The 13,200-nt window shown below is 46.3% G+C and overlaps 1 protein-coding gene across 1 annotated transcript in view; it reads left to right on the forward strand.

Annotated features, from left to right (window-relative positions):
* The window catches only part of LOC119288038, a 68,410-nt gene that overhangs the window by 2,288 nt on the left and 52,922 nt on the right, over window positions 1-13,200 (forward strand). The window lies entirely within an intron of this gene.

The following is a 13,200-nucleotide window of genomic DNA, read 5'->3' on the forward strand; positions in this document are numbered from 1 at the left end:
TATATTGTTGGAAATATGCCCTAGAGGCAATAATAAAATGGTTATTATTATATTTACTTGTTCATGATAATTGTCTATTGTTCATGCTATAATTGTATTAACTGGAAACCGTAATACATGTGTGAACACATAGACTACAACATGTCCCTAGTGAGCCTCTAGTTGACTAGCTTCTTGATCAATAGATGGTTATGGTTTCCTGACCATGGACATTGGATGTCATTGATAACGGGATCACATCATTAGGAGAATGATGTGATGGAAAAGTCCCAATCCTAAGCATAGCACAAGATCGTGTAGTTCGTTTGCTAAAAGCTTTTCTAATGTCAAGTATCATTTCCTTAGACCATGAGATTGTGCAACTCCCGGATACCGTAGGAATGCTTTGGGTGTACCAAACGTCACAACGTAACTGGATGGCTATAATGGTGCACTATAGGTATCTCCGAAAATGTCTGTTGGGTTGGCATGAATCGAGACTAGGATTTGTCACTCCGTATGACGGAGAGGTATCTCTGGTCCCACTCGGTAATGCATCATCATAATGAGCTCAATGTGACTAAGTAGTTAGTCACGGGATCATGCATTACGGAACGAGTAAAGTGACTTGCCGGTAACGAGATTGAACGAGGTATTGAGATACCGACGATCGAATCTCGGGCAAGTAACGTACCGATTGACAAAGGAAATTGTATACGGGATTGCTTCAATCCTCGACATTGTGGTTCATTCGATGAGATCATCGTGGAACATGTGGGAGCCAACATGGGTATCCAAATCCCGCTGTTGGTTATTGGCCGGAGAGATGTCTTGGTCATGTCTGCAAGGTTCCCGAAGCCGTAGGGTCTACACACTTAAGGTTCGGTGACACTAGAGTTGTTTTTGGAAATAGTATGCGGTTACCGAAGGTTGTTCGGAGTCCCGGATGAGATCGCGGACGTGACGAGGAGCTCCGGAATAGTCCGGAGGTGAAGATCGATATATTGGATGAAGGGTATTGGAGTCCGGAATTGTTCTGGGGGTACCAGGTGATTACCAACGTGTCCGAAAGGGGTTTCAGACGCCCCGACAAGTGTTGGGGGGCCTTATGGGCCAAGGGGAGGGGGCACATCAGCCCACTAAGGAGCTGAGTGCCCCGCCCACCCCATCTCACATAACCTGGAGAGGTAGGGGCGCCAGCCCTAGGGCAGCCTGCCCTCCCGGCTTGGGGGGCAAGTTTCCTAGGGGGTGGGGGCGCCCAAACCCATCTCGGGTTTCCCCTGGCCGCCGCCCCCTCCTCTAGATCCATCTAGAGGGGTCGACCCCCTCCCCCCTCCCCCCTATATATAGTGAGGGGGTGGGAGGGCAGCCACACCCTTCCCTGGCGCAGCCCTCTCCCTCCTCCAACACCTCCTCCTCCTCCGTAGTGCTTGGCGAAGCCCTGCTAGAGAACCACGAGCTCCACCACCACCACACCGTCGTGTTGTCGGAGTTCTCCCTCAACTTCTCCTCTCCCCTTGCTGGATCAAGAAGGAGGAGACGTCCCCGGGCTGTAAGTGTATTGAACACGGAGGCGCCGTCCGTTCGGCGCTAGATCGGATCTTCCGCGATTTGAATCGCCGTGAGTACGACTCCACCATCCGCGTTCTTGTAACGCTTCCGCTTAGCGATCTTCAAAGGTATGAAGATGCTCATCCTCTCCCTCTCTTGTTGCTAGAATCTCCATAGATTGATCTTGGTGATGCGTAGAAAATTTTGAATTTCTGCTACGTTCCCCGATAGTGGCATCATGAGCTAGGTCTATGCGTAGTTTCTATGCATGAGTAGAACACATGTTGTTGTGGGCGTCGATTTTGTCAATTTACTTGCCACTACTAGTCTTATCTTGATTCGGCGGCATCGTGGGATGAAGCGGCCCGGACCGACCTTACACGTACGCTTACGTGAGACAGGTTCCACCGACTGACATCCACTAGTTGCATAAGGTGGCTAGAGGGTGTCTGTCTCTTCCAGTTTAGTAGGATTGGATTCGATGAAAAGGGTCCTTATGAAGGGTAAATAGCAATTGGCATATCACGTTGTGGTTTTGGTGTAGGTAAGAAACGTTCTTGCCAGAAACCTATAGCAGCCACGTAAAAACTTGCAACAACAATTAGAGGACGTCTAACTTGTTTTTGCAGCATATGTCGTGTGATGTGATATGGCCAAAAGGATGTGATGAATGATATATATGGGATGTATGAGATTGATCATGTTCTTGTAATAGGAATCACGACTTGCATGTCGATGAGTATGACAACCGGCAGGAGCCATAGGAGTTGTCTTAATTTATTGTATGACCTACGTGTCATTGAATAACGCCATGTAATTACTTTAATTTATTGCTAAACCGTTAGCCATAGTAGTAGGAGTAATAGTTGGCGAGACAACTTCATGAAGACACGATGATGGAGAGGTGTCATGCCGGTGATGATGATGATCATGGCGCCCCGAAGATGGAGATCAAAAGGAGCAAAATGATATTGGCCATATCATGTCACTATTTGATTGCATGAGATGTTTATCATGTTTTCGTATCTTATTTTCTTAGAACGACGGTAGCATAAATAAGATGATCCCTCATAAAATTTCAAAAAGTGTTCCCCCTAACTGTGCACCGTTGCGAAGGTTCGTTGTTTCGAAGCACCACGTGATGATCGGGTGTAATAGATTCTAACGTTCGCATACAACGGGTGTAAGCCAGATTTACAGATGCAAAACACTTAGGTTGACTTGACGAGCCTAGCATGTACAGACATGGCCTCGGAACACAAGAGACCGAAAGGTCGAACATGAGTCGTATAGCAGATGCGATCAACATGAAGATGTTCACCGATGATGACTAGTTCGTCTCACGTGATGATCGGACATGGCCTAGTTGACTCGGATCATGGATCACTTAGATGACTAGAGGGATGTCTATCTAAGTGGGAGTTCATTAAATAATCAGATGAACTTAATTATCATGAACATAGTCAAAAGGTCTTTGCAAATTATGTCGTAGCCTATGCTTTAGTTCTACTGTTTTAAGATATGTTCCTAGAGAAAATTTAGTTGAAAGTTGACAGTAGAAATTATGCGGACTGGGTCCGTATACTGAGGATTGTCCTCATTGCTGCACAGAAGGCTTATGTCCTTAATGCACCGCTCGGTGTGCTGAACCTCGAGCGTTGTTTGTGGATGTTGCGAACATCTAACATACTCGTTTTGATGACTACGTGATAGTTCAGTGCGTAATGTTAAACGGTTTAGAATTGAGGCACCAAAGAAATTTTTGAAACGTTAGAATATATGAGATGTTCCAAGAGCTGAAATTAGGATTTCAGGCTCGTGCCCACGTCAAGAGGTATGAGACCTCCGACAAGTTCTTAACCTGCAAACAAAGGGAGAAAAGCTCAATCATTGAGCATGTGCTCAGATTGTCTGAGTACTACAATCACTTGAATCAAGTGGGAATTAATCTTCCAGATGAGATAGTGATGGTTCTCCAAAGTCACTGCCACCAAGCTACTAGAGCTTCGTGATGAACTATAACATATCAGGGATAGATATGATGATCCTTGAGCTATTCGCGATGTTTGACACCGCGAAAGTACAAGTCAAGTAGGAGCATCAATTGTTGATGGTTAGTAAAACCATTAGTTTCAAGAAGGGCAAGGGCAAGAAGGGATACTTCATGAAACGGCAAATCAGTTGCTGCTCTAGTGAAGAAACCCAAGGTTGAACCCAATCCCGAGACTAAGTGCTTCTGTAATAAGGGGAACGGTCACTGGAGCAGAATTACCCTAGATACTTGGTCGATAAGAAGGCTGGCAAGGTCGGCAGAAGTATATTGGATTACATTATATTAATGTGTACTTTACTAGTACTCCTAGTAGCACCATGGTAATAGATACCGGTTCGGTTGCTATGTTGAGAGGCAACTAATTGTGGTTCCGGTCGAGGTGAAGATACCCCGAACGAACCACTCAAATGATTGTTTTCCATAGTAGCAAGTTACAATAAATTTCAGCATGTAGTAATAATGTTTCCTTACCAAGAGCGCTTCACTCCCTGGCAATGGCACCAGAAAATAGCCTTGATGACCCACAAGTATATGGGGTCAATTGTAGCCTTTCCGATAAGTAAGAGTGTCGAACCCAACGAGGAGCGGAAGGAAATGACAAGTGGTTTTGAATAAGGTATTGTCTACAAGTGCTAAAATTGTATGTAGCTGAGTAGTTTCGTAGCAAGATAATTTGTAACGAGCAAGTAACAAAAGTAGTAACAAAATTGGAGCAAAGTAGCCCAATCCTTTTGAGGCAAAGGATAGGACAAAACGGTTTCTTATGATAAGCAAAGTGTTCTTGAGGGTACATGGTAATTTCATCTAGTCACTCTCATCATGTTAGCTTAATTCGTGTTTGGTACTTTGATAATTTGATATGTGGGTGGACCGGTGCTTAGGTGTTGTTCTTACTTGAACAAACTGTTGGAAATATGCCCTAGAGGCAATAATAAAAGCATTATTTTATATTTCCTTGTTCATGATAATTGTCTTTATTCATGCTATAATTGTGTTATCCGGAAATCGTAATACATGTGTGAATAACAGATATCAACATGTCCCTAGTAAGCCTCTAGTTGACTAGCTCGTTGATCAACAGATAGTCATGGTTTCCTGACTATGGACACTGGATGTCATTGACAACGAGATCACATCATTAGGAGAATGATGTGATGGACAAGACCCAATCCTAAACATAGCACAAGATCGTATAGTTCATTTGCTAGAGTTTTCCAATGTCAAGTATCTTTTCCTTAGACCATGAGATCGTGTAACTCCCGGATACCGTAGGAGTGCTTTGGGTATGCCAAACGTCACAACGTAACTGGGTGACTATAAAGGTAGACTACGGGCATCTCCGAAAGTGTCTGTTGGGTGACATGGATCAAGACTGGGATTTGTCACTCCGTATGACGGAGAGGTATCACTGGGCCCACTCGGTAATGCATCATCATAATGAGCTCAGAGTGACCAAGTGTCTGGTCACGGGATCATGCATTACGGTACGAGTAAAGTGACTTGCCGGTAACGAGATTGAACGAGGTATTGGGATACCGACGATCGAATCTCGGGCAAGTAACATATCGATAGACAAAGGGAATAGCGTACGGGGTTGATAGAATCCTCGACATCGTGGTTCATCCGATGAGATCATCGTGGAGCATGTGGGAGCCAGCATGGGTATCCAGATCCCGCTGTTGGTTATTGACCGGAGAGTCGTCTCGGTCATGTCTGCTTGTCTCCCGAACCCGTAGGGTCTACACACTTAACGTTCAGTTACGCTAGGGTTGTAGGGATATGTATATGCAGTAACCCGAATGTTGTTCGGAGTCCCGGATGAGATCCCGGACGTCACGAGGAGTTCCGGAATGGTCCGGAGGTAAAGATTTATATATGGGAAGTCCTGTTTCGGGCATCGGGACAAGTTTCGGGGTTATCAGTATTGTACCGGGACCACCGGATGGGTCCCGGGGGTCCACCGGGTGGGTCCACCTGTCCCGGGGGGGGGCCACATGGGCTGTAGGGGGTGCGCCTTGGCCTAATGGGCCAAGGGCACCAGCCCCACATAGGCCCATGCGCCTAGGGTTTGAGAGGGGAAGAGTCCTAGGAGGGGAAGGCACCTCCTAGGTGCCTTGGGGGGGAGGGAAACCCCCCTTGGCCGCCGCACCCCCTAGGAGATTGGATCTCCTAGGGCCGGCCACCCCCCCTTGGCACCCCTATATATAGTGGGGGAGAGGAGGGACTTCATACCTGAACGCCTTGGCCTTTGGTTGCCTCCTTCTCCCTCCCCAACACCTCCTCCACCTCCATAGTGCTTAGCGAAGCTCTGCCGGAGTACTGCAGCTCCATCAACACCACGCCGTCGTGCTGCTGCTGGTGCCATCTCCCTCAACCTCTCCTCCCTCCCTTGCTGGATCAAGAAGGAGGAGACGTGGCTGTCCCGTACGTGTGTTGAACGCGGAGGTGCCGTCCGTTCGGCGCTGGTCATCGGTGATTTGGATCACGTCGAGTACGACTACATCATCACCGTTCTTTTGAACGCTTCCGCTCGCGATCTACAAAGGTATGTAGATGCATCTAATCACTCGTTGCTAGATGAACTCCTAGATGATCTTGGTGAAACGAGTAGGAAATTTTTTGTTTTCTGCAACGTTCCCCAACAGTGGCATCATGAGCTAGGTCTATGCGTAGTTCTTCTTGCGCGAGTAGAACACAATTTGTTGTGGGCGTAGATTTGTCAACTTTCTTGCCGTTACTAGTCCTTTCTTGCTTCAGCGGTATTGTGGGATGAAGCGGCCCGGACCAACCTTACACGTACGCTTACGTGAGACCGGTTCCACCGACTAACATGCACTAGTTGCATAAGGTGGCTGGCGGGTGTCTGTATCTCCTACTTTAGTTGGAGCGGAATCGATGAACAGGGTCCTTATGAAGGGTAAATAGAAGTTGACAAATCACGTTGTGGCTTTAACGTAGGTAAGAAAACGTTCTTGTTAGAACCCTAATTCAGCAACGTAAAACTTGCAACAACAATTAGAGGACGTCTAACTTGTTTTTGCAGCAAGTGGTTTGTGATATGATATGGCCAAAGTTGTGATGAATGATGAATGATCTATATGTGATGTATGAGATGTTCATGCTATTGTAATAGGAATCACGACTTGCATGTCAATGAGTATGACAACCGGCAGGAGCCATAGGAGTTGTCTTTATTCTTTTATATGACCTGCGTGTCATCAAGAAACGCCATGTAAATTACTTTGCTTTATTGCTAAACGCGTTAGCCATAGTAGTAGAAGTAATAGTTGGCGAGGAACTTCATGGAGACACGATGATGGAGATCATGATGATGGGGATCATGGTGTCAAGCCGGTGACAAGATGATCATGGAGCCCCAAGATGGAGATCAAAGGAGCTATGTGATATTGGCCATATCATGTCACGTTTATTATTTGATTGCATGTGATGTTTATCATGTTTTGCATCTTGTTTACTTAGAACGACGGTAGTAAATAAGATGATCCCTCACAATAAATTCAAGAAGTGTTCCCCCTAACTGTGCACCGTTGCGACAGTTCGCTGTTTCAAAACACCACGTGATGATCGGGTGTTTTATTCAGACGTTCACATACAACGGGTGTAAGACAGATTTACATATGCAAACACTTAGGTTGACTTGACGAGCCTAGCATGTACAGACATGGCCTCGGAACAAAGAAGACCGAAAGGTCGAGCATGAGTCGTATAGAAGATACGATCAACATGAAGATGTTCACCGATGTTGACTAGTCCGTCTCACGTGATGATCGGACACGGTCTAGTTTAACTCGGATCATGTAATACTTAGATGACTAGAGGGATGTCTAATCTAAGTGGGAGTTCTCTAATAATTTGATTAGTTGAACTTAATTATCATGAACTTAGTCTAAAATCTTTGCAATATGTCTTGTAGATCAAATGGCCAATGTAGTCCTCAACTTCAACGCGTTCCTAGAGAAAACTAAGCTGAAAGACGATGGCAGCAACTATACGGACTGGGTCCGGAACCTGAGGATCATCCTCATAGCTGCCAAGAAAGATTATGTCCTACAAGCACCACTTGGTGACGCACCCGTTCTCCCTGCAGAACAAGATGTTATGAACGCTTGGCAGGCACGTTTTGATGACTACTCCCTCGTTCAGTGCGGCATGCTTTACAGCCTAGAGCCGGGGCTCCAAAAGCGTTTTGAGAGACATGGAGCATATGAGATGTTCGAAGAGCTGAAAATGGTTTTCCAAGCTCATGCCCGGGTCGAGAGATATGAAGTCTCCGACAAATTCTTCAGCTGTAAGATGGAGGAAAACAGTTCTGTCAGTGAGCACATACTCACTATGTCTGGGTTGCATAACCGCTTGACTCAGCTGGGAGTTAATCTCCCGGATGATGCGGTCATTGACAGAATCCTCCAGTCGCTTCCACCAAGCTACAAGAGCTTTGTGATGAACTTCAATATGCAGGGGATGGAAAAGACCATTCCTGAAGTATTTGCTATGCTGAAATCAGCAGAGGTAGAAGTCAGGAAGGAACATCAAGTGTTGATGGTCAATAAAACCACTAAGTTCAAGAAAGGCAAGGGTAAAAAGAACTTCAAGAAGGACGGCAAGGAGGTTGCCGCGCCCGGCAAGCAAGCTGCCGGGAAGAACCCAAAGAATGGACCCAAGCCCGAGACTGAGTGCTTTTATTGCAAGGGAAGCGGTCACTGGAAGCGGAACTGCCCTAAGTACTTAGCGGATAAGAAGGCCGGCAAAACAAAAGGTATATGTGATATACATGTAATTGATGTGTACCTTACTAGTGCCCGTAGTAGCTCCTGGGTATTTGATACCGGTGCAGTTGCTCACATTTGTAACTGAAAGCAGGGGCTGCGGAATAAGCGGAAACTGGCAAAGGACGAGGTGACGATGCGCGTCGGGAATGGTTCCAAGGTCAATGTGATCGCCGTCGGCACGCTACCTCTGCATCTCCCTTCGGGATTAGTTTTAAACCTTAATAATTGTTATTTAGTGCTAGCTTTGAGCATGAACATTGTATCGGGATCTCGTTTAATTCGAGATGGCTACTCTTTTAAATCTGAGAATAATGGTTGTTCCATTTTTATGAGAGATATGTTTTATGGTCATGCTCCTATGGTGAATGGTTTATTCTTTATGAATCTCGAACGTGATGCTACACATGTTCATAATGTGAGTACCAAAAGAAGTAAGGTTGATAATGATAGTCCCACATACTTGTGGCACTGCCGCCTTGGTCACATAGGTGTCAAATGCATGAAGAAGCTCCATGCTGATGGGCTTTTAGAGTCTCTTGATGATGAATCATTTGACACGTGCGAACCATGCCTTATGGGTAAAATGACCAAGACTCCGTTCTCAGGAACAATGGAGCGAGCAACCGACTTATTGGAAATCATACATACTGATGTGTGCGGTCCAATGAGTGTTGAGGCTCGCGGTGGCTATCGTTATGTTCTCACCCTCACTGATGATTTAAGTAGGTATGGGTATATCTACTTAATGAAACACAAGTCTGAAACCTTTGAAAAGTTCAAGGAATTTCAGAGTGAGGTTGAAAATCAACGTGACAGGAAAATCAAGTTTCTACGATCAGATCATGGAGGAGAATACTTGAGTCACGAGTTTGGGGCACACTTAAGAAAATGTGGAATAGTTTCACAACTCACGCCGCCTGGAACACCTCAGCGTAATGGTGTGTCCGAACGTCGTAATCGCACTCTGTTAGATATGGTGCGATCTATGATGTCTCTTACCGATTTACCGCTTTCTTTTTGGGGCTATGCTTTAGAGACTGCCGCATTCACTTTAAATAGGGCTCCGTCGAAATCCGTTAAGACGACACCGTATGAATTATGGTTTGGGAAGAAACCTAAGCTGTCGTTTCTAAAAGTTTGGGGATGCGATGCTTATGTCAAGAAACTTCAACCTGAAAAGCTCGAACCCAAATCGGAAAAATGCGTCTTCATAGGGTACCCAAAAGAAACTATTGGGTACACCTTCTACCTTAAGATCCGAAGGCAAGATCTTTGTTGCCAAGAATGGGTCCTTTCTGGAGAAAGAGTTTCTCTCGAAAGAAGTAAGTGGGAGGAAAGTAGAGCTTGATGAAGTATTGCCTCTTGAACCGGAAAATGGCGCAACTCAAGAAAATGTTCCTGAGGTGCCAGCACCAACTAGAGAGGAAGTTAATGATAATGATCAAGATACTTCTGATCAAGCTCCTACTGAAATTCGAAGGTCCACAAGGACACGTTCCGCACCAGAGTGGTACGGCAACCCTGTCTTGGAAATCATGTTGTTAGACAACGGTGAACCTTTGAACTATGAAGAAGCGATGGCGGGCCCGGATTCCGACAAATGGCTAGAAACCATGAAATCCGAGATAGGATCCATGTATGAAAACAAAGTATGGACTTTGACTGACTTGCCCGTTGAACGGCGAGCCATAGAAAATAAATGGATCTTTAAGAAGAAGACAGACGCGGATGGTAATGTGACCATCTATAAAGCTCGGCTTGTCGCTAAGGGTTATCGACAAGTTCAAGGGGTTGACTACGATGAGACTTTCTCACCGGTAGCGAAGCTGAAGTCCGTCCGAATCATGTTAGCAATTGCCGCATTCTATGATTACGAAATATGGCAAATGGACGTCAAAACGGCATTCCTTAATGGTTTCCTTAAGGAAGAATTGTATATGATGCAGCCGGAAGGTTTTGTCGATCCTAAGAATGCTGACAAAGTGTGCAAGCTCCAACGCTCGATTTATGGGCTGGTGCAAGCATCTCGGAGTTGGAACATTCGCTTTGATGAGATGATCAAAGCGTTTGGGTTTACACAGACTTATGGAGAAGCCTGCGTTTACAAGAAAGTGAGTGGGAGCTCTATAGCATTTCTCATACTATATGTAGATGACATACTGTTGATGGGAAATGATATAGAACTCTTGGATAGCATCAAGGCCTACTTGAATAAAAGTTTTTCAATGAAGGACCTTGGAGAAGCTGCTTATATATTAGGCATCAAAATCTATAGAGATAGATCGAGACGCCTCATAGGTCTTTCACAAAGCACATACCTTGATAAGATATTGAAGAAGTTCAATATGGATCAATCCAAGAAGGGGTTCTTGCCTGTGTTGCAAGGTATGAAATTGAGCTCAGCTCAATGTCCGACCACGGCAGAAGATATAGAAGAGATGAGCGTCATCCCCTATGCCTCAGCCATAGGTTCTATTATGTATGCCATGCTGTGTACCAGACCTGATGTTAACCTTGCCGTCAGTTTGGTAGGAAGGTACCAAAGTAATCCCGGCAAGGAACACTGGACAGCGGTCAAGAATATCCTGAAGTACCTGAAAAGGACTAAGGAAATGTTTCTTGTTTATGGAGGTGACGAAGAGCTCGTCGTAAAGGGTTACGTCGACGCTAGCTTCGACACAGATCTGGATGACTCTAAGTCACAAACCGGATACGTGTATATTTTGAATGGTGGGGCAGTAAGCTGGTGCAGTTGCAAGCAAAGCATCGTGGCGGGATCTACATGTGAGGCGGAGTACATGGCAGCCTCGGAGGCAGCACATGAAGCAATATGGGTGAAGGAGTTCATCACCGACCTAGGAGTCATACCCAATGCGTCGGGGCCGATCAAGCTCTTCTGTGACAACACTGGAGCTATTGCACTTGCCAAGGAGCCCAGGTTTCACAAGAAGACAAGGCACATCAAGCGTCGCTTCAACTCCATTCGTGAAAATGTTCAAGATGGAGACATAGAGATTTGTAAAGTACATACGGACCTGAATGTAGCAGATCCGTTGACTAAACCTCTCCCTAGAGCAAAACATGATCAACACCAGAATTCCATGGGTGTTCGATTCATCACAATGTAACTAGATTATTGACTCTAGTGCAAGTGGGAGACTGTTGGAAATATTCCCTAGAGGCAATAATAAAAGCATTATTATTATATTTCCTTGTTCATGATAATTGTCTTTATTCATGCTATAATTGTGTTATCCGGAAATCGTAATACATGTGTGAATAACAGACATCAACATGTCCCTAGTAAGCCTCTAGTTGACTAGCTCGTTGATCAACAGATAGTCATGGTTTCCTGACTATGGACACTGGATGTCATTGATAACGAGATCACATCATTAGGAGAATGATGTGATGGACAAGACCCAATCCTAAACATAGCACAAGATCGTATAGTTCATTTGCTAGAGTTTTCCAATGTCAAGTATCTTTTCCTTAGACCATGAGATCGTGTAACTCCCGGATACCGTAGGAGTGCTTTGGGTATGCCAAACGTCACAACGTAACTGGGTGACTATAAAGGTAGACTACGGGCATCTCCGAAAGTGTCTGTTGGGTGACATGGATCAAGACTGGGATTTGTCACTCCGTATGACGGAGAGGTATCACTGGGCCCACTCGGTAATGCATCATCATAATGAGCTCAGAGTGACCAAGTGTCTGGTCACGGGATCATGCATTACGGTACGAGTAAAGTGACTTGCCGGTAACGAGATTGAACGAGGTATTGGGATACCGACGATCGAATCTCGGGCAAGTAACATATCGATAGACAAAGGGAATAGCGTACGGGGTTGATAGAATCCTCGACATCGTGGTTCATCCGATGAGATCATCGTGGAGCATGTGGGAGCCAGCATGGGTATCCAGATCCCGCTGTTGGTTATTGACCGGAGAGTCGTCTCGGTCATGTCTGCTTGTCTCCCGAACCCGTAGGGTCTACACACTTAACGTTCAGTTACGCTAGGGTTGTAGGGATATGTATATGCAGTAACCCGAATGTTGTTCGGAGTCCCGGATGAGATCCCGGACGTCACGAGGAGTTCCGGAATGGTCCGGAGGTAAAGATTTATATATGGGAAGTCCTGTTTCGGGCATCGGGACAAGTTTCGGGGTTATCGGTATTGTACCGGGACCACCGGAAGGGTCCCGGGGGTCCACCGGGTGGGTCCACCTGTCCCGGGGGGGCCACATGGGCTGTAGGGGGTGCGCCTTGGCCTAATGGGCCAAGGGCACCAGCCCCACATAGGCCCATGCGCCTAGGGTTTGAGAGGGGAAGAGTCCTAGGAGGGGAAGGCACCTCCTAGGTGCCTTGGGGGGCAGGGAAACCCCCCTTGGCCGCCGCACCCCCTAGGAGATTGGATCTCCTAGGGCCGGCCACCCCCCTTGGCACCCCTATATATAGTGGGGGAGAGGAGGGACTTCATACCTGAACGCCTTGGCCTTTGGTTACCTCCTTCTCCCTCCCCAACACCTCCTCCACCTCCATAGTGCTTAGCGAAGCTCTGCCGGAGTACTGCAGCTCCATCAACACCACGCCGTCGTGCTGCTGCTGGTGCCATCTCCCTCAACCTCTCCTCCCTCCCTTGCTGGATCAAGAAGGAGGAGACGTGGCTGTCCCGTACGTGTGTTGAACGCGGAGGTGCCGTCCGTTCGGCGCTGGTCATCGGTGATTTGGATCACGTCGAGTACGACTACATCATCACCGTTCTTTTGAACGCTTCCGCTCGCGATCTACAAAGGTATGTAGATGCATCTAATCACTCGTTG

The sequence above is a fragment of the Triticum dicoccoides genome, chromosome 4A (assembly GCF_002162155.2).
Source record: "Triticum dicoccoides isolate Atlit2015 ecotype Zavitan chromosome 4A, WEW_v2.0, whole genome shotgun sequence".
Taxonomy (NCBI): Eukaryota; Viridiplantae; Streptophyta; class Magnoliopsida; order Poales; family Poaceae; genus Triticum; species Triticum dicoccoides.